The sequence below is a fragment of the Hemiscyllium ocellatum genome, chromosome 27, assembly GCF_020745735.1.
Source record: "Hemiscyllium ocellatum isolate sHemOce1 chromosome 27, sHemOce1.pat.X.cur, whole genome shotgun sequence".
Taxonomy (NCBI): domain Eukaryota; kingdom Metazoa; phylum Chordata; class Chondrichthyes; order Orectolobiformes; family Hemiscylliidae; genus Hemiscyllium; species Hemiscyllium ocellatum.
In genome coordinates this window covers 12137372-12159656 of record NC_083427.1, presented here as the reverse complement: position 1 = coordinate 12159656, position 22285 = coordinate 12137372, and the positions used below count along the sequence as shown (strand labels likewise).

At 46.6% G+C, this 22285-nt stretch overlaps 1 long non-coding RNA gene across 2 annotated transcripts in view; it reads right to left on the bottom strand.

The window, feature by feature from the left end:
• LOC132828734 (uncharacterized) overlaps positions 1–18725 on the bottom strand; it is a 64681-nt gene extending 45956 nt beyond the window's left edge. For both annotated transcript variants that reach the window (XR_009646148.1, XR_009646147.1), the window contains exons 1-2: positions 18592–18725; positions 36–129 (exon numbers count right to left, since the gene is read on the bottom strand). This is a non-coding gene — a long non-coding RNA (uncharacterized LOC132828734). The remainder of the gene's footprint in view (positions 1–35; positions 130–18591) is intronic.
• Positions 18726–22285: the final 3560 nt, after the last annotated feature.

Genomic DNA, 22285 nt, shown 5'->3' with positions numbered 1-22285 from the left:
CAAAAATCATAAAAAGCTTTGGCCTAAAGACTCACCTCTTTATGTACGAGCAAAACGGCCTCTCAATACCCTTCAATCTCCGTACCAAGCCCCCAGTCGGTTTGGAACCTCGGCCTGTTTATAATCCCTCTGGAAAACAAAAGCCAAGGCCACGGTATCCATGAGAAAAAAGTTATAGTTTTTAGAAAAAAGGACCAAGTTTGGGGCAGTATATTAGGAGCAAAAGGAAAACCAGGTGTTAGCAACATAACCTGGCCAGTGCTTACCCACGGCATTAGCAGCAGAACATGGCTGACCGGAGATAAAAAGCTTGGAAAACATTCGCTTTGTGTAGCCTTCACACGAGCAATTGTAGCTTTGAGGACCCAAGGTAACAGTTCAGCCTTCAACACTATTATCCCCTTGAGACTGATTACGAAACTTAGTGATCTCGAACTAAGCCCCACTCTCTGCAACTGGATCCTCAGTTTCCTGACCCACAGGCCACAATCAGTGAAGATTGGGGTCAATATTTCTTCCTCACTGACACTCAACACTGGACCCCCACCCCCCCCGGGCGTGCGTACTCAGGCCCCTACTGTACTCACTGTATACCCATGACTGCGTCGCCAAATACCAGACTAATGCCATTTACAAGTTCACTGATGACACTACCATAGTCGGTCGAATCTCGATGGTGACAAAACAGACTACAGATGGGAGGTGGAAGACCTGGAAAAATGGTGCACTGAGAACAACCGAGCTCTCAATGCTGGCAAAACCAAGGAACTCTTTATTGACTTTAGCGGGATGTTATTCGTGCCCCCCCGACACATTAACAGCACAGAGGTGTAATGAGCGGAGAGTGTCAAGCTCTTGGGAGTGGTCATTTACAACAAACTTTCTTGGAGTTGCCATGTGGACACCCTGGTTACAAAGGCCCAACAACGTCTCTCCTTCCTCAGGCAGCTGAGGAAATTTGCCATGATGGTGAATACCCTTTTCAACTTTTATAGCTGCGCCATCGAGAGTGTTCTGTCTGGATGTATCACTCCCTGGTACGGCAACTGTACCATTCAAGATCGGAGACGGTTACAGAGAGTGGGGAACTTGGCCCAGACAATCACAAAGGTCAACCTCCCATCTACAGAATCCATCTACCAGGCCCGCTGTCAAGGAAAGGCCGCCAGCATTCTCAAAGATCCATCCCACCCTGGCAATGTTTTTCTACAACCTCTACCATCGGGGAGAAGGTACAGAAACCTGAACACACACACCAGCCGGTTTCAAAACAGTTTCTACCCAACTGCTGTTAGAATGCTGAATCGACTCACAAACTCTTAACATTCACCTGTACCTGTGTTTATGTTTTTGTCGCTGTTTCCCTAGTATTTACTATCTATGCTACTTAACTCAGTGATCTGCCTGTATTGCTCACAAGACAAAGCCACTGTGCCTCGGTACAAGTGACAATAAATTCAATTCAATAGCAGCACTGAGACGGAATATGCAGCTGCAGTTATTTATACACAAGACATTTCACACTGCATTTAATTGGTGAATCTGTCTCCAATATTAATAGTAGGTTTTAGTTAAGATCTGTCAAATAATCATCGACACATTCTGAAGTAGTTATAGATTCACCAACACTGAAGGCATTAGAGGAAAATATTCAAATAAATTATGAGGGAAAATCAGTCTCAAAGAGTAAAAGCAGCCCCAATGTACAGAAACTCGCAGACACTGGAATGTGGTTTGAATGAGAACACTGTAGGACACCCCAGGATAATGATAGGGATATCTAGTTAGAACAAAAACATGACACAGCTGGCAAATGTCCGGGAATGAATATACATGAACACAATTTCCAGCTGTGTCATGTTTTTGTTTTAACTAAATATCCCTATCTTTATCCTGGGGTGTCCTACAATGTCTATTGTATTCAGATGGCACGGTGGCTCAGTGGTAAGCACCGCTCCCTCACAGCGCCAGAGACCAGGGTTCAATTCAGGCCTCGACTGTCTGTGTGGAGGTTGCACATTCTCCCTGTGGCTGCGTGGGTTCCCTCCCACAATCCAAAGATGTGTAGGAGAGGTAAATTGCCCCTAATGTTAATTACTCCTGACTGATGGACTGATGGGGTGGGGGAATGGGTCTGGGTGGTTTCCCTTTGCAGGGTCGGTATGAACTAGTCGGGCCGAAGGGCCTGCTTCCATACTGTAGGGAATCTAATCTAATTGTAACAAGCATGACTGGTTTGTAAATGCTAAAGTGTCTGCTTTCCTTTGTTGGCTGGAGAGCTGTCTGGATTTTCAGAGGGATTCTTCCCACTAGCCTCTGGAAATGGAGTCCTGGGGGTCAACCGAAACATTTGGTCATTCCACCCCAACAATTTGGCACTGCGAGGAGGATGTGGGGAGCAGTACCACAGACAAGTGGGCAGGCAGGTTACATCAGTGTGAGATGAGACTAGATTCCCCAAGGTGTGGAAACAGGCTCTACGGCCCAACCAGTCCACCCCGACCCTCCGAAGAGTAACCCACCCCCAGATCCATTTCCCTCTGAATAATGCATCTAACACGATGGGCAACTTAGCATGTTGCCAATTCACCTAACCTGCACATCTTTGGACTGTGGGAGGAAACTGGAGCACCCACGCAGACATGGGGAGAATGTGCAAACTCCACACAGACAGTCGCCCGAGGCTGGAATCGAACCTGGGACCCTGGTGCTGTGAGGCCGCAGTGCTAATCACTGAGCCACTGTGCCCGTACTGTACCTGAAACTGAGTTCATTCAGTCTGAAAGAGTGGGGACATCAGGATAGCAAACGGGGTCGGTCACAATACCCTGTCGGGCCAGGGCTGAGGTAACGGAGGAGCACCGTGCCCTACAGAGGGGGCTGGGAGGACATTTGGCTCGGGTACTCCTGCAGGAGGACGCAGAAGTGAATCTGATGAGTGTACGTAGGCGTGGTTATTCACCGTATGATGTGGATGGAATTGATATGTAGTTTAGTATAGCACAGCAGGCAAGAATTGGACCACAGGTACATGTGTAGCGTTCAGCATGGTGTGTGTGTGTGTGTGTGTGTGTGTGTGTGTGTGTGTGTGTGTGTGTGTGTGTGTGTGTGTGTGTGTGTGTGTGTGTACGCGCACGCCTTTGTGTAAGGTACAAGGGACAGAGCCGCTCAGTGCATGTTGAGGAAGGAAGTTGAAGTCATGGCTGGAAGCAGCTTTAGGCTCCCCCTAAATGGACAACCATTAATTAAATGTGACTGGGAGAAGGTAGCCGTCCATGGATATGGCACATGGTGTAGGGGCCCAGCATTATCATTGTGTTTCCCTCCCGCCCCTGTCAACTCCAATCCTACTCCCTCTCCTCCAACCTGAGGGAATTAAAGTGCCCAATCACAACTGAGGGAACAGTCAATGGATCAGCGTTATTAAATGAAGGAGACATATCGTATTCTAATGTAAAAGATGGGATTATATCCGTTCGGATTAGTGTTTCAGGGATCCAGGTGCCGGAATATTGTTCAGATTGGTGAATGAAAACGTACACGCTGTTACCCAATGTAGTATTGTGCAAAGCTGCTGATGCCATGGGATCAACTAAATTCAGAGAACGCCATATTTTCACGAGACACAGAAGGGAGACACTGAATGGACACTGTGACGGGAGCTAATCCTGCATTTTCTGGAGGAGAAAGTGAGGGCTGGAGGTGCTGGAGATCAGAGGGGAGTGTGTGGGGAGCTGGAAAAACACAGCAGGTCAGGCAGCATCTGAGGAGCCAGATGAAGGGCTCCTGCCTGAAATGTCCATTCTCCTGCTCCTCGGACGCTGCATAACCTACTGTGCCTTCCCAGCACCACACACTCTCGACTCTGTTTTCTGTAAATATATTGGGGGTGGGGGGGGGAGGGTGGGGGGAGGAGGTGTGGTGGTGGTAGTAAATGAAAAGCTGAAAGCGATTATGAGAGAATTAACAGTGCGAGCTGAAAAAACTCAAATGGAACAAGTTAGACTGAGGAAGGAGACGGTAAAGATACAGTTGATGAAGATATTGAGACTATTTTCATCAAGGGGACACCACAACTCTTCAACAAAACCAACGATCCCACACCTATGGACATTGGATGATAGGCAAGCAAGACAACTTGAATCAAATGCACAGGGTTGAGGTACCTCATTGGGTCAATAGCACTCAATTGGCACAATTCATTCAATTTAAGGGACGTTAGGCAATTGTCCATTAAAAGGACAAACGAAAGATGGGCACCGCAGGGAGTGGAGGGTATTATTACCCCATCCAAGTCTATTTTGATTTAATCCTTGTCCTCCCCTTCACTGTTTGATCTCTCAGTGTTTCCCTCTGTGAAGGGCACTGCTTGTCACTGGCCGCTCAGGTGTTTCCTTTCTTCCTGGTGGTGAAAACGGAATAAAGATTTGTATTCCCACCGTCTTTCACTGTGTCTCACACTTGCACACGCACAACATGGGTACGCGGAAAAAAAAATGACCAGGAGATTTAGAGTCTCAAGACAAAAAGGGCAAACGAGGGTCTACCCAGTGGTCCCCGAATTGTAAGGCCGGTAATATCACAAGAGTCGGGATGGTTCCGACGATGGTTGTAATAAACCCAGGGACAGGACAGGACATTATCAGATAGAGAATGTCGGCATTGCCTGAGGAAACAACTCTCTTCAATAATATGTTGAGGACACAGATGCAATACACCAAAATAAAACACAGTGCGCACCCATCCAATAGGGGACGACAGAGAGACATCAATGAGCATCATGAGAAGTTGGCAACAGTTGTTGTGACTGATCAGCAGAGTAAGGAAGGACACAACGGCGAGCCCCAAACATTAGTGTTTCCATCCGTCCCCCTCTAACCAAGAAAAAAGAGAGACGTTGAGAGAAGTTGGGCAGTTTTGTTGTAGCCAGGAGGGTGTTTGGTCTGCTTGTAAAGATTGCACTGTAACTTGAGGAACCGGTCAGCGGGAGCGAGTTGGGATATATGTGGGCTGATTGAATACTGGGCTTCAGTGAGCAAGGAAGGTTCAGGCAAGGTGAGATTCTTTTTGTCTGTATTAGTGTACAGGAGCAGAGATGGCAGTCAGGGGCAGGAGCGTGCCCCTCCTGCTTGATGTGGGAGAGATCAGGGAACTGTCTTGTGTCCCTGACGACGATGCATGCAGCAAGGGGTGACCGACTGCAGGTCCTCACACACGGCGTTGCTCAGGCAGATACACCGAGGAGCAGGCAGGGGACAGAGTGGGTGATAGACACTAGTTACAGGAAGGTGCTCACACTGCAGCTTCAGTCAGGGAGACGGATGACCACCAGGAGAGGCGGGAAGTTAGTGCAGGAGTCTCTTGTAGTTATTCTTCCGCTGTAACAGGAATGCCATTATGGATAGGGTTGGAGGGGTGGAATGCTCTCTCAGGGGAGGGTAACAGCTGCCAGGCCCAGGCAGTACAGTTGCTCAGTGGCTAGCGCTGCTGCCTCATGGCGCCAGGGAGCCAGGTTCAATTCCGGCCTCCAGCAACTGCCTGTGTGGAGTTTGCACATTCTCCCAATGTCCGCGTGGGTTTCCTCCGGGTGCTCCGGTTTCCTCCCACAGTCCAAAGATGTGCCGGTTAGGGGGGATTGGCCGTGCTAAGTTGCCCGTAGTGTTAGGTGGATTAGTCAGGGGTAAACAGGGAGGGGTTGGTTTCTCTTCAGAGGGTCGGTGCGGGCTTGTTGGGCCGAAGGGCCTGTTTCCGTATTGTAGGGAATTTAATCTAATCTAAACTGGCCCTGCTGGAAAGCAGGGTTGGGTAAGGTCTGAGCGAGTGACCCGTGGTTGGAGATTCTGTAGTTAGGGGCACTCGGGCATTTCTGTTGTCATGTTCGAGACTCCTGTCGCCTCCCTGGTGCCAGGGTCAAGGACATCTCTGAGCAGTTGCGTGAAATTCTTAAGGGGGAGGGGGAGTAGCTAGAAGTTGTAGTACACTTTGTCCCAACTACATTGGGAGAAAGAGGGATGAGGTCCTACAGGGTGATTCGAGGGAGTTAGGAAAGAGGCTGAAGAGCAGGACCTCCAGGGTAGTAATCTCTAGGTTACTCACAGTACCACATGGTAGGGAGGCGAGGAATAGATAGATAGAACAGATGAATGCACGGCGAAGGAGCTGGTGCAAGGGTCCAGGTTATTTGGATCATTGAGAACCTCTTCTGGGGCAGGGGTGACCTGTACAAGAGCGTCAGGTTGCATCGAAATCAGAAGGCAGCCAAATCCTCACAGGGAGGTTCAGGAATGCTACTCAGGGTGGTTTTAACTCGAGTGGCAGAGGGAGGGGGGGAACCAGAGTAACAGGTCAGAGTGTGGAGGGACTGAGGGGAAGGGAGATGCTAAGGCCAGTAATTCAGAAAGAAAGGACAGGCAGACTAAGGTAAATGAAAACAATGGTACCAGCGGGCTGACATGTGGAAACAAGCGATTTGATCCAACACATTCACACCGACCCTCCCAAGAGTAACCCACCCAGTCCCATTCCCACTACCCTATTCCTCGGATTAACGCACCGAACTGACACGACGGACAATCCAGCATCGCTGGTTCACCTAACCTGCACGTCTTTGGACTGTGGGAGGAAGCCGGAGCACCCGGAGGAAACCCACACAGACACGGGGAGGATGTACAAACTCCGCACAGACAGTCACCCGAGGCTGGAATCGATCCCAGGTCCTTGGCGCTGTGAAACAGCAGGACTAACCACCGTGCCACCATCATCACAGGTCGGGCAGGTGAGCTTAGAGCCTGGAATACTACATTGGACGGTAATGTTGGGGCCATTACAGAGACTTGGTTGAGAGAGGGACAGGACCGGCTGCTGAACATTTCATTGTTTTAGCCGGGATTGAGAGGGAGGTAAAAGGGGTGGAGGAGTTGTATTACTAGTCAGCGAGGACGTCACATCTGCACTCAGAGGTGACGTACTGGAGGGCTCATCCTGTGAAGCAATCTGGGCAGAGCTGGAAAATAAGATTGGTGCAGTCACGGTGATACGGTTATACTATAATCCCTCAACAGCAGAGAGATTGTGGAACAAATATGTAGGCAAACTACGGAAAGGTGCAATAAAGAGAGTTGTCAAGTGGGTGACTTTAACTTCCCCAACATTGACTGGGGACTCTCACAGAGCAAGTGGTTTAGATGGGGCGGAATTTGTCAGGTGCAAGCAAGAGGGTTTCTCGAAACTGTACGTGGACAGTCCACTCGAGAAGGACCCACACGGGACCTTGGATTGTCTCATGAGCCTGGCCAGGTGACTGACCTTTCAGTGGGAGAGCATTTTGAAAACATTGCTCACAACCCCTGAGGTTTCTGTTTAGGACAGCTGTGAACAGGAATAAGTCTGGACCTGGCGGGATGCTACAAAATTGGGGCAGGGCAAATTACCCCGAGTATTAGGCAGGAGCTGTTATCAGGCAAGTCCACATGTGGGAACTGTTTAGGCAGTGATAGTGAATTTTGTGTGGAGCTTACTAATACGCCAGGGCACTCTGAGTTCATGAAAGAAGTGTGTCAGATCTCTTGAAGAGCATTAAGGGGTGGTTCGGTCCCCATGGCCTGAGGGTATCTACTCCAGGTTATTGAGAGGGGCATCAGAGGAGATTGCTGGGTCCTTGACCAACACCTTTGGATCCTCGCCAGCCACTGGAGATGTCCCGATGGACTGGCAAGTACCTAATGTTGAGAAGTGTTCAAGACCGGCATTGTCCAGTAAGGTGGAAGTAGAAGGACAGCAAGGTAAAGGGGCCCGTGGATAATGAGGATGCTTGGAAATCAGGCAACAAAGCAGCACATGAATGGTTTCGGAGGCTAAAACCAGACAGGGCCAATGGGAAAATTAAGGAAAGCAGCAAATTAATCAAGCTGGGAATTAGAGCAAGAAAGGGACTTGGCAAGTAGGGTTCAACAGAATTGCAAGGCTTTGAGACAGACGTGGAGAATGAGGGGTTGTTTTCCCTGGAATGTCGGAGGCTGAGGGGTGTCCTGACAAATCATAAGGGGCATGGATAGGGTAAGTAGAAAAGGTCTCTTCCCTGGGGCGGGGGAGTCCAGAACTAGAGGGCAGAGGTTCAGGGTGAGAGGGGAAAGATATAAAAAGGGTCCTAAGAGGCAATTGGTTTTCATACACAGGATGTGCGTGTGAGGAATGAGCTGCCAGAGGAAGTGGTGGAGGCTGGTACAATTGCAACCTTTAAGAGGCATTTGGATGGGTATATGAATAGGAAGGGTTTGGAGGGATATGGGCCGGGTGCTGGCAGGTGGGACTAGATGAGGCTAGGAGATTTGGTCGGCATGGACAAGTTGGACCGAAGGGTCTGTTTCCCTGCTGTACCTCTCTGTGACTCAAAGAGGATAACTCGGGATAAAGTAGGACCACTCAAGGATAAAGGAGGGCACTTGTGCTTGGAGGCAGAGAATGCATATGGAGATCCTAAATAAATATCTCACCATGGAATTAATCCAGAAAACGGATTTGAAGGATAGTGAATTTTGTGTGGAGCTTACTAATATGCCAGGGCACTTAGAGTTCATGAAAGAAGTGTGTCAGATCTCTTGAAGAGCATTAAGGGTGGATATGTCCCCATGGCCTGAGGGTATCTACCCCAGGTGATTGAGGGGGGCATCAGAGGAGATTGCTGGGTCCTTGACCAACACTTTTGTAACCTCGCCAGCCACTGGAGACATCCTGGAGGTTTGGGAAGTACCTCTGAGCAGGTTAAGTAATTCCAACTCAGTTCATGATCAGGAACAACAGGGTGTGACGGTAAGTGAGGCAGGTAGGGGAATTCAGGAGTGGAGGAGCCTCAGCCCTTACCTTGTCCAACAGGTATGAGCTTCTTGCTCGCCGTATGGATGAGGGAAAGGGCTGTGGGGAGGATGAGCCAGCTGACCACAGCACCATGATGCAGAAGGCCATTCAACAGGGGAGCAAACAGACAAGTAGTTGTTGTAGGGGATTCTATAATTAGGGGGACAGATAGTATCCTTTGAGAGCCGGATCGGGAATTCCGCACGGTGTGTTACCCGCCCGGTGCCAGGGTGCAGGACATCTCCGACCGGCTTGAAAGGGTATTGGAGCGGGAGGGAGAGGATCCAGTTGTTGTGGTCCACGTTGGCATAAATGACATAGGCAAGGCTAGGAAGGAAGACCTGTTTGGGGGATTCTCAAGCACTAGGAAGGAAATTGAAGAGCGGGTCCTCAGGGGTCATAATCTCCGGATTACTGCCCGAGCCACGTGCTAATTGGCATAGGGATAAGAAATTTAGGGAAGTAACAATGTGGCTAAGAGATTGGTGTGGGAAAGAAGGATTCCGTTGGAACCGGGGCGATCTGTACCGATGGGACGGTCTCCACCTGAACCAATCTGGAACCAGTGTTCTGGCGAAAAGGATAAACAGGGTAGTCACTAGGACTTTAAACTTGAGAGTCAGGGGAAGGGAAAGGGAAAGCAACAGGGAATATGGAGTCAAGTAGAAAGATAAGCAGCAGGTTAGCCTGTGTGCAGGGTTTCAGTTCAAGGCAGGCTAGGAATGAAGCGAAAAGGAAGGATAACTGAGGACATATTACTCGAGATGATGGAAAGGATAAGAAAATTAGCATTAAGATGCTTCATCTAAACGCTTGTAGTATTCATAGCAAAGTAGATGAATTAACGGCAGAAATCATCGTGAATGATTATGAGGTGGTAGGCATCACAGAGATGTGGTTGCAGGAGGTTCAGCACTGGCAGGTAAACATCCAAGGATTTACAACTTACCGAAAAGACGGGCAGAGGGGGCGGGATTGCCTTGTTAGTTAAAAATAAGATTAAATCTATGGCACTGAATGACATAGGGTCAGATGATGTGGGTTGAAAATGTGTTGCTGGTTAAAGCACAGCAGGTTAGGCAGCATCCAAGGAACAGGAAATTCTACTTTTCGGGCATAAGCCTGATGAAGGGCTCTGGCCTAAAACGTCGAATTTCCTATTCCTTGGATGCTGCCTAACCTGCTGTGCTTTAACCAGCAACATATTTTCAACTGTGATCTCCAGCATCTGCAGACATCAGATGATGTGGGGTCAAGGAACCACAAGGGCAAAAATTGGTAGTTACGTCCAGACCTCCCAGCAGTGGTCAGGATCAGGGACGCAAGATGTACCAGGAAATAGAGAGGGCATGTCAGAAAGGCAAGGTCCCGGTGATCATGGGGGACTTCAATATGCAGGTGGACTGGGTGAGTAATGTTGCCGGTGCATCCAAAGAAAGGGAATTCATGGATTACTTTCAGGATGACTTTTTTGGAGCAGCTTGTGATAGAGCCCACAAGGGAGCAGGTTATTCCGGACTTAGTGCTATGTAATGAGCCAGACTTTATAAAAGAGCTTAAAAGTAAGGGAACACTTAGGAGTCAGCGGCCATAATATGGTAGAGTTCAGTTTGCAGTTTGAAAGACAGAAGGCAACATCAGATGTGATGGTGTTACAGTTAAATACAGGTAATTACAGGGGTATGAGAGAGGAACTGACAAAAATGGACTGGAAGCAGAGCCGAGCGGGGAAGACAGGAGAGCAACACTGGCAGGAGTTTCTGGGTGTAATTGAAGACACAGTACAGAGGTTCATCCCCAAGAAAAGAAATGATTATCCGGGGGTGGGATTAGGTAGCCATGGCTGACAAAGGAAGTCAGGAATTGTATCATAGAAAAAGAGAGAGCCAATAAAGTGGCCAAGAGCACTGGGAAATCAGAAGATTGGGAAGACCACAAAAACAGAGGATAACAAAGAGAGAAATAAGGAAGGAGAGGATCAAATATGAAGGTAAGCTAGCCAGTAATATTAGGGATGATAGTAAATGTTTCCTTCAATACATAAGAAACAAATGAGAGGTAAAAGTAGGAATTGGGCCGCTCCAAACTCATGTAGGAAGGCTAGTGATGGGAGATAAGGAAATAGCTGAAGAACTGAACAAGTACTTTGTGTCTGTCTTCACAGTGGAAGACATGAGTAATTTCCCAACAATTAAGGAGTGTGAAGGGGCAGAATTGAGTAAGGTAGCCATTACAAAAGAGATAGTGCTAGGAAAGCTAGAAGGTCTAAAAATTGATAAATCTCTTGGCCCCGACGGGCTACGTCCAAGAGTTCTGAGGGAGGTGTCTGACGAAATAGCGGAGATTTTGCTTGTAATCTTTCAAAAATCTCTGGGGTCAGGGAAAGTCCCAGATGATTGGAAAAAATCGCTGTTGTAACCCCCTTGTTCAAGAAAGGATCAAGACAAAAGATGGAAAATTATAGGCCGATTAGTCTAACCATGCTTGTAGGTAAAATTATAGAATTAAGGAGGAGATTTCTAAATTCTTGGAAGTGCAGAGTCAGATTAGAGCTGGGTGAGTAATGTTGCCGGTGCATCCAAAGAAAGGGAATTCATGGATTACTTACAGGATGGCTGTTTTGGAGCAAGTTTAGATTAGAACAAGTCAGCATGGATTTAGTAAGGGGAGGTCACGCCTGACAAACTTGTTAGAATTCTTTGAAGAGGTAACAAGTAGGTTAGACCAGGGAAACCCAGTGGATGTTATCTATCTAGACTTCCAAAAGGCCTTTATTACTGTGCCTCACGGGAGGCTGCTGAGTTAGGTGAGGGCCCATGGTGTTCGTGGTGAGCTACTGGCATGGGATTGGGGATTGGCTGTCTGACAGAAGGCAGAGAGTTGGGATAAAAGGTTCTTTTTCGAAATGGCAGCTGATGACAAGTGGTGTCCTACAGGGTTAGCCTTTGGGGCTGCAGCTGTTCACTTTACATATTGTAAAGGGACTGAGGCATTCTGGTGAAGTTTGCCAATGGTATGGCATTAGGTGGATAGGCAGGTAGTACTTAGGAGGTGGGGAGGCTGCAGAAAGACTTAGACAGTTTAGGAGAGTGGTCCAGGAAATGCCTGATGAAATTCAATGTGAGCAAGTGTGAGGTCTTGCACTTTGGAAAATAAAGAGGCATGGACAATCTTTGAAACAGTGAGAAAGATGAGGAGACATTTCTTCAGCCAGAGAGTGGTGGGCCTGTGGAATTCATTGCCACGGAGTGCAGTGGAGGCCGGGGTGTTGGGTGCCTTCAAGGCAGAGATTGACAAAATCCTTAATCTCGCAAGGAATTAAGGGCTACGGGGAGAGTGCGGGTAAGTGGAATTGAAATGCCCATCAGCCATGACTAAATGCCGGAGTGTACAGGATGGGCCAAATGAGCTTGCTTCCACCCCTATGTCTTAAGGTCTTATGGTCTAATGTTCTGTTCAAGAAGAGATATTTGAGGAAACTTCAGATTCACAGTGGTGGTTGGGAAGCTACTGGAGAGAATTCTTAGGGATAGGATTTCTGCAGATTTGGAAACGTACGGCCTGATTAGGGACAGTTTGCATGGTTTTGTGCACGGGAGGTCATGTCTTACTAACTTGATTGACTTTTTCAAGGATGTGATGAAAGTGATGGATGATGTAGAGCAGTGCATGTTGCCTACACGGGTTTTCGTAAGGCTTTCAACAAGGTCCCTCATGATAGGCTCATCCGGAAGATTAAAATAAGTTTGATCCACGGTCACTTGGCCACACGGATTCAGAACTAGCCTGCACATAAACAACACAGGGTAGTGGGGGAAGAGTGTTTGTCCAGCTGGAGGCCCACGACTAGGGCTCCATAGAGTGTGTGTGTGTGTGTGTGTGTGTGTGTATACAAATACATAAATGGCTTGAATAAAAACATAGATGATGGATGGATTAATAAGTTTGCAGATCATACAAAGATTGGTGGAGTTGTGGATTATGTCGAAGATGTCCAAAGGATACAGCGGGGTATAGGTCACTTGCAGATCTGGGTGGAGAAACTGTACTTTCAGTTTAATCCTTGTAAGTGTGGGATGCTGCAGTTCATTAGATTGAATGTTAAGGAAAGGTTTAGAGTCAATGGCAGGACCGTGAACATTACTGACATACAGAGGGATCTTGGGGTTCAAATCCAGAGCTCCCTGAAGGTGGCCACACAAGTAGATAGGGTGGGAAAGGAGACGGACGGCATGTTCACCTTTATTGGTCAGGGAATTGAGTACAAGAGTCAGGAAGTCATGTTGCAGTTTTGCAAAACCTTGGTTAGGCCACAATTAAGAGCATCGCATTCACTTCTGGTTGCCACATTACAGGAAGGATGTGGAGGTTTTGGAGAAGTAGTAGACAAGGTTTACCGGGATGCTGCCTGGATTAGAGGCTATGAACTATAAGGAGAGGCTAGAAAAATGCAGGCAGTTTTCTCCGGAGTGATGGAGGCGGAACGGAGGCTTGATAGAAGTCTATAAAATTTGAGATGCATAGAGAGGGTTGACAGACAGAATCTTTCCGCCTGATGTCTAAAACTAGGGGACATGCCTTTAAGTGAGCAGGAGAAAATGGGATGGATATGTGACAGGCAAGATTTTTTTTAAACACAGAGTGTGGCAGGAGTGTAGAGCACACTGCCACGGGTAGTGGTGGAGGCAGATACAATGGGGCATTTCAGGGACTTTCAGCTCAGCACATGGAAATTGCAAGGAATGGAGGGATATGGACAGGCAGAAGAGATTAGTTAAATTTGGCGTCACGTTCGGCACAACATCATGGGCCAAAAGGAGAAAGGAAGGGCTGCAGATGCTGGAAAAGCGCAGCAGGTCAGGCAGCATCCGAGCAGCAGGAGAATCGATGATTCGGGCAAGATCTGTTCATCAGGAAAGTGGGCCAAAGAGCCCAATCCTGCGCAGTACAGTTCTGTGTTCTATGATCAGCATGATACACAAATTATCTGGTGCGTCACATAATGAGACAGAAAGCCTTAGACAATAGGCCGAATAGATGGGCTTGGCAGACGCTGGCAAATTGAATGTAATCCTGAAACCTTCTTTGGAGTGATGGGACCAAGGATAACCCTGGGAACTACAGACCTATCAGCTTGACATCAATAACTGAAAAACTGGTGGAGGTTATAGTCGAGAGTGTGGTGCTGGAAAAGCGCAGCAGGTCAGGCAGCATCCGAGGAGCAGGAGAATCGATGTTTCGGGCATAAGCCCTTCGCTAGGAAGCGCCATTTCCGCCTCATTCCTGATGAAGGACCGATGACCCGAAACGTCGATTCTCCTGTTCTTCGGACGTTGCCTGACCTGCTGCGCTTTTCCAGCACCACACTCGCGACTCTGATCTCTAGCATCTGCAGTCCTCACTTTCTCCTGCCTGGTGGAGGTTATGACATACACTTAGACAATAATAAGGTCATACCTCACAGTCAACGTGGCTTTATCAAGGGCTGGTCATGTCTAACAAATGTAACTGAGTGAACTGAAGCTGTACAGGCAGCTGATGAGAGTCGTGCAGTGGATGGTGTTTCTTTGAGATTTTCCAAAAGCATTTAATATGGTGCTACGTGGCAGATTGGTTACCAAATTAGAAAATGTTTGCAATTGATGGGTCCCCGGCAGCATGGATGAGAAGTTCGCTAAAAGGTAGGAAAACAGAGGGTAGGTATAGACTAGCATTTCCCAGATTGGAGATGATTTGGAAGTGGTGTTCCTGGTGTTTGGACCTTTGCTTTTTTCTAATTTGTACAAACAATTTGGAGATTAAATGTTGAGGGCAAAAAATCTCTAAATTTGCAGATGCTACTAAGCGAGGGAGAATAGTGAATACTGACGATGACGCCGAGTGACTTGAGAGAGACAGTGACAAGTCGGCCAAATGGGACAGACACCTGGCAAACAAACCGTCAATGCTGTGAAACGCGAAGTCATATTATCTTGTTCGAAGAAAGACAGAGAGACAATACAATACACGTAAAACTTTGAAGGGAGGACAGCAGCACAGGGACATTTGGGTTAATTAGAGATTGCTCTGGACTGAATTCTTTGAGGCTGTGACAAAGCACATGGATGGAGTTAGAGCAGTGGATAGATTCACAGCGTCACAGAGATGTACAGCACGGAAACAGACCCTTCAGGTCCAACCCGTCCATGCCGACCAGATATCCCAACCCAATCTTGTCCCATCTGCCAGCACCCGGCCCATATCCCTTTAAACCTTCCTATTCATATACCCATCCACATGCCTTTTAAATGTTGTAATTGTACCAGCCTCCACCACTTCCTCGGGCAGCTCATTCCATACATGTACTACCCTCTGGGTGAACAAAATACCCCTGAAGCCCCTTTTATATCTTTCCCCTCTCACCCTAAACCTCTGCCCTCTAGTTCTGGACTCCCCATCCCAGGCAAACGATCTGGTCTATTTACCCTATCCAAGCTCATGATTTTATAAACCTCTACAAGGTCACCCCATAGCTCCGATGCTCCAGGGAAAAAGCCCCAGCCTTTTCAGCTTCTCCCTATACCTCAAATCCTCCAACCCTGGCCACATCCTTGTAAATCTTCTCAAGACAAGTTTTACAATGTTCTTGAGTTCCCCACAGTTGGCTCATTCAAGAAGCATGGGATACAGGGAAATTTGGCGACCTGGATACAGAAATGGCTGGTCCATACAAGACAGAAGGTGGTAGTAAATGGAAAGCATTCAGCCTGGAGCTCAGTGGTGTTCTGCAGGGATCGGTTCTGGTACCTCTACTCTTTGTGATTTTTATAAATGACTTAGACGTGGATGTGAAAGAGTGGGTTGGTAGGTTTGCCGATGACACGAGATTTGGTGAAATGGCTCATGTGCATGATTCTCTGAAAATTTCCAGCCTAGTTGAAAAAATTATTATGAAGGTTTATAGGACTTTTGGGCTTATACTTAAAGGCATAGAGTACAAAAGGAAGGACATGGTGCTACACCTCTAAAATTCATTGGTTAGACCATTTTTGGAATATCGTATGTCATTTTAGATTAGATTAGATTACTTACAGTGTGGAAGCAGGCCCTTTGGCCCAACAAGTCTACACCGACCCGCCAAAGCACAACCCACCCAGACCCATTCCCCTACATGTACCCCTTCACCTAACACTATGGCCAATTTAGCGTGGTCAATTCACCTAACCTGCACATTTTTGGATTGTGGGAGGAAACCCGAACACCCGGAGGAAACCCACGCAGACATGGGAAGAATGTGCAAACTCGTTCTGGGAACATTATTTAAGGATATTCAAGCCCTGGAACAAAATGCAATGGAGATTTCCCAGAATGATGGATTGTAGATGCAAGGAAAAAATCAGAGAGACTGGGCTTATTCTTCTTGGAGCTGAGAAAATTAAGAGGTAACTTTTTGAGGTGTTATGAACAAAGGAGGTCCATTAGTTGGTTTGTCAGTAACTGGTAGGGTCACAATTTCAAGACTGTCAGCAAGGGAGCCATGTGAGAGATAAGGAGAAACTTTCTTTACTCAAACAGTTGGTATGATTTGGAACGAACTGCCTGGGAGAGTGGTGGAGGTGGATTCCAAAAGAGATTTCAAAAGACAGCAAGATACGTATTTGAAAGTGGTGAAGTTTTAAGGCTACAGTGACAGGAATGGAGGATGGAACTAGCTGCGTAGCTCATTCAAAGACAGATACAAACATGGGCTGACTGGCGTCTTTCTATGTTGTAAAATCCTATGATTCTATGAGACATTTTAAGAGAATTAACAAGACAAGAGAGTACATGATCAACAGACAGACCTTGGAGAGTACAGAGGATCAGAAAGAACTTGCTGGTAAAGTGTACAGATCTTTGAAGGCAGCAGAACAAGTGGATAAGGCGGTTATAAAAACTAATGGCATATTTACATTTATTAGGCATGAAGCTGTATAATACATCAGTTAAGCCACAGCTGGGAGTCGCAGTTCTGGTTGACACACAATAGAAAGGATTCAAATGCATTACAGAGAGGACAGATGGGAATGGGAGGGGTATGGAGGAGATTCATCAGGATGTTGCCTGGGATGAAGTCTTTCAGCTATGAAGGGAGACCACATAAATTACATATTTTTCATAGGCCAGAGAAAGCTTTTGGGGATGGTGAGGCTGGGGAAACACAATGGATGTGTAAAGATTATGAGGGGCAGAGTTAGGAAGCAATGTTGTCCCTTTGTAGAGAGATCAACAGCAGAGGGAAGAGAATCAGTGTAAACAGCAGAAAACATAAAGGGCATTTAAGGAAGAACATTTGCACCCAGAGTGCGGCGAGGTATCTGGAACTCACTGCCTGAAATGCAATGAGTGGAACTATGACAATGTTTTAAGTATTCAGATGACCACTTGAAGAACCAAAGCACACAGGGCTACGGGCCAGCTATTGAGAAATAGGACGAGGGTAGATAGGTGCTTGAAGATTAGAGCCAACATGATGTGTCAAAGGCGTCAATCCACGCTTTAAAGCTCTACGGTTCAATGGGAGAGAAGATGAGTTAATATTTTGTATCAAAGTTGATTCTTCTTTAGAAAACACAATAAGGTAAGGCAGTTTGTCAAAAGAAGTGGCCCAAGTGAACATATCCTGAAGGGCACAAATTGAAAGAGCAGGGCTGAGGGCTGATGCAGAAACAGACGCCCCTGCCATCTTTTTGGGGGGCAACTTGTGGCCGACGCATGCGTGCAAAACCCTTCACAAAGGTGACAGGATATACCGAGAGCAGGTTGAAAACTATTTTGGATCTTGGCTTCAGAAGCAGAGGTAATGGGAACAAACGCAGGGAAAAGTTTATAAAGCTCTGGTTTGGTCACGACTCAAGTATTGCGACCATCTCTGCTCACTCTTCACAAACAAAAGTCCTTAAGATAACAGAGCAGAAATTACCAGACGATTCCTGGGAAGAAAAAAGTTTTAGACACAAGATTTGGTTTGGAAAAGCTGGGATTATTCCCCTTCAAGAAAAGTAGTTGGGATAGTTGATAGAGTTGTACAAGATTATAAAATGCTTAAATAAAGTACCTTTTCCTCCTCAGATGGTGAAGGCGAACATGAGGGGACAGAGCTTTAAATTGAGGGGTAACAGAATTAGGACAGATATTAGGGGTAGTTTGTCATTCAGAATAGTTGGGGCATGGAACAGCCTTCCTGCGACAGTAGTAGACTCGCTGACATTAAGGGCATTTAAATGGGCATTGGATATACATATAGATAATAATGGAACAGTGTCAATTAGATGGGCATCAGATTATTTTCACAGGTCCACGCAACATCAAGAGCTGAAGGGCCTGTACTGCATTGTAACGTTCTATGTTCTGAAGTAAACAGGCAAAGTTATTTCCAGAGGGTGATGGCATCGGATTAGAGGAAAGAAACTGATAGACATAAAATGGACCAAGCTTTTCTTTTCATACAGTGACGGATAATATGCAGAATACACTGCCTGTGTGGGTGGTGGAAGTGCAGATGAATGCAAGGTAAAGGAAGTTCGATCAGCACCGAAGGTAAATAAGCATGCAGGGCTTCCAAGGTCAGAGAAGCGAACGAGATAAACTGAATTATTTTTCAGACAGCCAGTACGTACAATATGGGATCAACCTCCTGGGTATCCAGAGCTGAAGACTCCAGGAGTGGGCCTAAGCAGGATTTCCAACATCCCTGTGATTTTGCAGTCAAATCCGTACCTGAAATCCTTCCCAGATCTTTATCACTCCACGGTCAGAGGCCAGTGATATCCAACTCCTTGTGGATAGGGGAACTGTGGCAGATCTCGCTGTGCAGTTTGCTCAGAGCTTGCCGTCTGTGGATACTGCCTCTGTTATCCTGTTGAAAAAAGTGCGCACAAGATTGTACATGGTCAGCCAGGCACAGAAATGGAGAATAAACAAACATTTCTTAAATTGCAATCCGTGCATAAGCCCTCGCCTTCCAACCTCCCTGACAAAGGGAGTTTCCAAATCCCCCCCGTCTCCCGACAGAAGCACAGTGTGAATTTGCACCTCGCCTTCCGAACGTCCCCGGGAGCGCACTGCCCCGAACAAAGATGGCGGCGCGCATGCGTCGGTCACAGCTTGCCCCGAACAAAGATGGCCGGCGCGCCCGTTTCTGCAACCCCCACCCCGAGGCCGATTATCATTTGCAGCAAATGCGGGACTTGGAGCATGGAAAGCGCACGTGGCGGCGTACACCGGATGTTTCCCCAAGCTCCTATCTCAGACTGGTTCCGTTCGGCCCCCTTTACCGTCTCCGTCCGTGTCTCCTCCCACACCCTGCGATCACAACTGCACAGCGCATGCGTGGGACCTAATTTCCCTACGCAACACGCGCGCGGATTAGCCCCGCCCCACCTTCCGTCCCATTGGCTGACCCGGACCCAGCCCCGCCCCTACTTCAGTACCATTGGCCGAGCCTGTCCCGTCCCCTCCCCGCCCTCTCGATGTGAGTCAGAGAGTTACATCAACGCGGACAAAGCCCTTGGCCCCGCGCGCGGGTTTGCCCCGCCCCTGATTCAGTCCCATTGGCTGGCCCCGGCCCTGGCCCGCCCCCTCTCCGCTCATTGGTCTTTCAACTCATCGATGAGTCCGAGAGGTGGATCAGCGCGGAGAAAGCCCTTTGGCCCATCCTGTCCATGTTGTTGCTGGAGTTAGAGGGGTATGCACTGTGGTGCAGGGGTAAAAAGCCCAACAGTTCTTCATTGTCTGCGCTGGTCACACTGTTGTAAAGCACAGATACAGGCCCCATCTCTCTCCATTTTTCAATTTGCAGGAGCTGGTGTTAGATTGGGGTGGACAAAGTCAAAAATCACACAACACCAGGTTAGAGACTAACAGGTTTATTTGGAAGCTCTAAGCTATCGGAGCACTGCTCCTTCATCAGGTAGTTACAGAGCAGGACATAAAACACAGAAGTAAGAGCGAAAGATTACACCGATGCAATGATACATTGAACAAACCTAGATTGTTAAGTCTTCCATCTTTTTTATTCAAATCCATTCTAAAAGATCAAAGACTTAACAATCCATGTTCAAGGTACCAATATATCACTGTGATCTTGCTATAAATTCTGTGTCTTATGGTCCTGCTCCACAATCACCTGATGAAAAAGCAGCACTTCGAAAGCTAGCGCTTCCAAATAATCCTGTTGGATCATAACCAGGTGTTGCGTGACTTTTTAACTGTGCCCATTTCTCATATCCTTTGATTCAAGTTTTACTGTGGCATCTTTCGCTACTCCGTTTGTGGGCTGTTAGCTTTGTAAGGACTGCAACATCCATGTTGTAAATTTCTCGACACACTCATTATGGGGGTGATGATGTCCTGCTTATTCACAATACAGACTAATTCACAGACCTGCAAGGGTAGCTATGCATAAAGAACAATGAAGCAAAGACGTTATCCATTTAATGGCAATTTCCCATTTGAAGTGATTGATGGATATCAGTTTATGCCTGTTCTTGTTGATCAGGTGCAGTCCTAAAATCCAGAGCTGCAGATAGCAGCCTAGAATTATTTTGCAGGGGGAGTTGATCGGCTATCCAGCAATCCAAGAGTCATGACCCATTCCTTCTCGATAAATTTCCTTGAAATGCTGTCTGACAAATACTGCAGAAATGCAATCTCTACTTTGTGACTTTGTCAAAATAAAGTTGATGAATTCCAAGCGCACCCACGCATGTCTGTGACTATTGTTTCTAATAGGCTGAAAGCTTTACTTTTAGAGTTATTGTTTTGATATCATCAGTAAATGTTATATGAAGCCATGATTTGGAGGAGCTGGTGTTGGACTGGGGTGGACAAAGTTAAAAATCACTCAACATCAGGTTATAATCCAACAGGTTTACTTGGAAGTATAAGCTTTTGGAGCCCTATTCCCTTGCAGGTAGTCAAAGATCACTGAACAAACTTAGATTGAAGGTAGGTCATTAATCAGTTACAATGGGGATGCAGGTTTCAATTCATTAATATATTCTTTGAAGCTATATACCCAAGATAACTGAAAATTTCATGAAGAATATGACTTCTCAGCTCAGACAACGTATTAAATATATGAGGTTAGAGTCTGTCTACATCCCAACCGTTAGTCAGACTAGTTCAATTTCCAAAGTAGGGATTAATAAAATATCACATGGACTGACTGCGGACACACTGTGTGCTCTTTGAACATTCAACCTTAGTCATTCGGGTTACCATCCTTCAAGGCAGACGTCAGGACAGCAAGGCAGTGTCACAAAGCAGAGGCTTATTGCCAGGTTTAGTACCCATGGGGATGGCCTCAAATAGGATCTTGGATTCATGTTACATTACAGGTGACCACACTGCACTATACACTCACAGACACACACACACACGTTCATACACACAATCAAACTCACATTCTTTCTAATACACATACTCTCTCTCAGATATGCACACTCCAATACTCACGCGCACACACTCATAGACACATACTGCATCATACTCACCCACACTCTAACAAGCAAGTGCACACAACACTCACATACACATTGTCCCCTCCTCTCCGACACACATACACTCTCTCTCTCTCCCTCGCACACACAAGTCCACGGGGTGAATTTGCATTTGTAATACATTACATCTTATTCAAAAAGCACACAATCTGGAGACATTCAGTTCAAGTGACTTTTTTTTACCAATTCCTACTTTGGAAATAGAACTAGTCTGAGTAAAGATTGGGATACAGATAGAGTCGAACCTCACAAAGCATTGTCTGAGCTGAGATGTCAATTATTTTCTCATAAAAAAATTAAGTTATCACAGTGACTTAAAAGAAGTTCTGGGATTTACATATTAAATCAAAACCTGTATCCCCATTCTAAGTGATTAAAAACTCGATTCATTCAATACATTGCATCAGTTATATGACACTTTATTTTTTACTATTAATTCTGTGTCCTATGATCCTACCCCTCCTCCGATCTGTCGAAGGAGTAGCTCTCTGAAAGCTTATACTTACAAATAAACCTGATGGACTATAGCCACCCCTGATGTTCTGTATTTTTTTTTAACATTGCATAAAAAAAAAGAAGGCCTGAAGCAACTGCTATTTAAAAATTACAACATTTCAAATGAGTTAAAATTTAACATCTAGCAGTGTCTCCAAAGGATGGTGGGGGAGGGCAGTTACCATCATGAGAAAGCACTGCATCGCAGATCAACAACTCTCTATGAGCAACCTCTGAAGTTAACATATGACTTTACAGAATAGGGAAATTGCAATGCTTTCAAGTTGAAGGTTTTAAAGAGGCAATCTGTCCTTTTGTTAGCTTATTACACAATACTTCAACATACCAGTCCCAGCAGGCAGTATAAGAGTTTACAAGCAATGTCTGTTAGGCTGCTGATAAATCGACTAAGATGA